The following is a 3,875-nucleotide window of genomic DNA, read 5'->3' as shown; positions in this document are numbered from 1 at the left end:
ACACACCTCTCTGGCCCCTATAGGAGGAGCCTCTGCAGTGCTTACACACCATCCTCTGATGCCAGCCCTGAATATCCCAGGGGCCCAGCATATGGCAGTTTGTCATAAGCGAATGCAGTCAATAATCTTGATCTGATTCAGATAGATTACGGGCCCATCTGTGGTGCATTTCTCTTACTTTAGAAATGCTATTGTCTAGAAAATTACACTCTGAAATGCATCTTATTGGGAACTTTCCATAATTAGAATATCATTAAATAACCATTTTGTAGAAATAGCAGTATTATTAGAAACCACCTAATACCACACACTCATTTTATAGTTGATATCATAAGCTCAAAGAGGTTAGGTGACTTGCCTGACGTAGTTCTAGCTAGTAACACACATGGACCTGGAACTGGTTCTTACTGTATAATACTCAGTGTATCCACATTTGTTTACATCATTCTATTTCCTAAATACATTCTAAACTACGTGGTTAATTATAAGTTTGCTTCATATACAAACCTAGCACAATACATTCACCATTTGAAGATGCACGCCTTGGACTTCTAATAGGATAAAAGAACGACTAGTGACACAGTATGCATGCGGTGGTAAGCCTACCCACTCTGTACCATGGATACCAACTAGTTCATCACACCTCAAACTTTTGTCATCACAGTGTCCTAGACAGAGGAACCACGAGGCTGCAGACCAAATGTGTGTAGGACCATTGGAATAGTGTAGCAACCAGCCGTCAGGTTGGTCCCCAAAACTCTCACTTCCTGGTATTTGCATGCTTGGGCAGTTTCCTCCCACACTCATCACTGTGACCAATACCACTCAGCAAAAGTGATGGTATGTCACGCCCAAAATAAGGTGATAACAGGTCTGTGACTTGCATTGTGCTGTCCTCTCTCTCTCTCTCTCTCTCTCTCTCTCTCTCTCTCTCTCTCGTCACTTGCTCTGGGGAAGCCATTTTGTGAGCGATTCTATAGACAGGCCCACATAGTGAAGGACTAACCCCTCCCATCAACAACCGCAAGGTCAGCTCAGAAGTGGCTCCACAAGAGACAGGCGGGCACCAGAGACAGCAGCCCCCCACCAAGAGCTTGAATGCAAGCTCATGAGAGACCCAGCAAAACACTCCCAAATCCTTGACCCACAAAAATTGTGAAATAATGTTTATTGTTTGAAGCTGGTAAATTTGGGGATGTTTTGTTATGGAGCAATAGAAAACGAATTTGCATAGTTTACTTTACTTGATAGGTGACCCTCCAATAGTTATTCATAAATCTGAACATTTAGAAAACCATGTTTCAAAAGAATCAGGGAAGGTTACATTTTGAAAGAACCCTCTTTCCCTCTCTCTTGCCTTTCTTTGGTAGGCAAAAGAACATGCAAATCAGCTCTTTGATTTCTAATTCTGTTGTGTTTCAGTTTTGTTTTTACAAAATGATATACTTCTTCCACATTAATAGGATTATTTATAGAGTCATAGCCCCAATGAGATTTGGGGCTAAGAATAACCAACAAACTTACCAACTACATTCTTTCCTTCTTTCCCACAGAATTGCCATCTAGAAAACTGGTTTCACACATGAAATCTTAGGAGATTCCTGTGGCTTAGAAATTCTTTGTGTTTGAGTTAGCTATCCTCCCTGGCCAGTTTTTATCCAGTAGCATGACTGCAAGTCAGTATGTGGTCTCCCTTCTGTTATTTCACCCTTCAATTCAGGGACTGGAGCTTTCTGAAGAGATATGCCAAGTCCTTGTTGAGATCTTTCCAAGCATGTCAAGGTGAAAGGACAAAATAACCAGTCAACATTTGCTCACAGGTGCTAACCATGTTTATTGAATATCTTCTCGTGTTCCAGACACTATGCTATATGTGGTAAATATTGTGTCACTGAGAACCTGGTTGCTCCAGAGATAGGGGACAAGCTAGAAGAAAGCTGAGCAGGCCTCAGGCTCTCAGCTCTGCAGAAACCTGAAGACTTGGGATGTAACGGGAAGGAGTGAGAAGAGATTAACTTAAACATTGGTGCATTGGCTGGGTGGGTTTTCCCCGTGTCCATGCACATGCTTGCACATGACTCTCCAGAGCTTTGGCCACCATGTCACTAAACAAATCACAGCATGTTTCCTGTTGCCACGCCTGGGAGAGGTTGCTGACTCCTGCACCAATTTCTAGACCAGGGATTTCCCTCCTGGGACTCAGATTCGCTTCTTATTGGTTTGATTTCCCAACCCACACTTTCTTCATGTAAAGTGTTATGAGCCATGTATTTTGTTTTCCTAGTACCTTAAACTAAAATAAGTAAGGTTTTATAAAATGTGTCATGATCTCTTAAGACGTTTAGAGACAGTTAGTGATTAATGCTCTAGAAACAGACTCTCTTCTGAGCCACAGTGTCCACCATGATCTTGCTGAGGTCCTGAGATTTGGGTGCATTTATTTCCACAGTCAACCCAGAATTGGCAATCTGGTTTCGTAGACAATTTACTTTCTCCCTGTGGTTCTTCTTCAAGAAGAGCAGCTCCTTATTGAGAGCCTCAATCCCTGTCTCCAGCTGCAGTCAATCTGTGGTTCTTCTTCAAGAAGAGCAGCTCCTTATTGAGTAGCTTCAATTGAGAGCCTCAATCCCTGTCTCCAGCTGCAGTCAAGTGACATTGGGGTCATCAGTGACCTTTCAGAGCCTATTGACGTCACTCTCCAAACACAGGTGCGTGGCCGGATCTGTCTCATACTTGACTCTGAAGTCTTCAGCAGCAAGACGGGCATTGGCGATCTGCAGAGCAATATGGGCATTGTCCACAGAACTTGCAAAGATCTGAGCCCTCGGGGACTTGATGGTTTTGAAATAATAATGCCCCCGTCTTTGACCTGGGTTCCCTTCTCCAGGTGTTCTTGGATTTTGCTCTCCAATCTCTGATTATCAGCCTCAAGGCTCCTGACTCTTTCTAGGTAGGAGGCCAGGCAGTCATTCAGGCATTGCATAGTCTCCTTTTTACTCTGGATGCTCCCTATTGCCCACCAGAACCGTGTCATCTCCGTAGCCAGCCCTGGGACCCCCAGTTGCCCTGCACACTGGTAGAGTAAGACACAGAGAACCAGAAGCCCAAAACCTCAGTGCCTGCATAGATGCTGGCTGGCTGACCGGGTGGCTGGGCTATTGCACAAAGCCCTGGGTTCCGAAGTTTGTGGAGAAGTTGGAGGGGGTGCTGAAGCTCATGCTGTTCAGGGAGGAAGGCGAGAAGCTGAAAGTGAGGTCGAAGCAGCAGATGAAGAGTAATCTTTGAGCTACCCTGTCACCAGCGTTTCAATGGTCAGTTTCATTTATTTTCTTTTGTTTTTATTTTTTTAAAATGGGGCTTTGACTAGCAATACCACTTCACCACCTTTCTGACTGATTAGAGGATTTTAATCTCAATCAACTGTTAGATGATGAACCTGATAAATCCAGTAAAAGTACATGGTAGGAGGGGGAAAAAGGAGAGAATTAGAGGTAGGGAGGAAGAAGAAAAGTTAGTTTGTAGAAATCAAGTCTACTCTCAATTGAGACTCTCCTTGCCACTTGACCTTGGGATTTGACAATACTGGTATTTTTGTTGGACTCTAGTCACTTAGTCTCTGATATCAAACATGGCCTCCATAACTCACTTGCAGGTGTAAGAAGCATAATGGAGTAAAGAATGTGGCCTTTGGCAAAAGTCTCACCTGGATTTCATTCTAGTGCCTGTCATTTCCTTCTTGTATCCTTAGCTTATTACTTATTCTCTCTATTTCAGGTTCCTCATTCAAAATATCAGGCTTCAGAGAGAGTGACCTGGAAAGGCCATTGTGAGTCATGAACATCTCCCTCAAGGGGACTGAAATTGGCTTACCAGAG

General features: G+C 43.6%; 1 pseudogene; it reads right to left on the bottom strand.

Moving 5' to 3' along the window:
• Positions 1 to 2,366: 2,366 nt before the first annotated feature.
• On the bottom strand, positions 2,367 to 3,218 carry LOC102246248 (annotated as a pseudogene).
• Between the last annotated feature and the right edge of the window lie 657 nt (positions 3,219 to 3,875).

The sequence above is a fragment of the Myotis brandtii genome, unplaced genomic scaffold (genome assembly GCF_000412655.1).
Source record: "Myotis brandtii unplaced genomic scaffold, ASM41265v1 scaffold421, whole genome shotgun sequence".
Classification (NCBI taxonomy): Eukaryota; Metazoa; Chordata; class Mammalia; order Chiroptera; family Vespertilionidae; genus Myotis; species Myotis brandtii.
The sequence above is the reverse complement of the archived record's forward strand: the minus strand, read 5'-3'. Positions and strand labels throughout refer to the sequence as shown.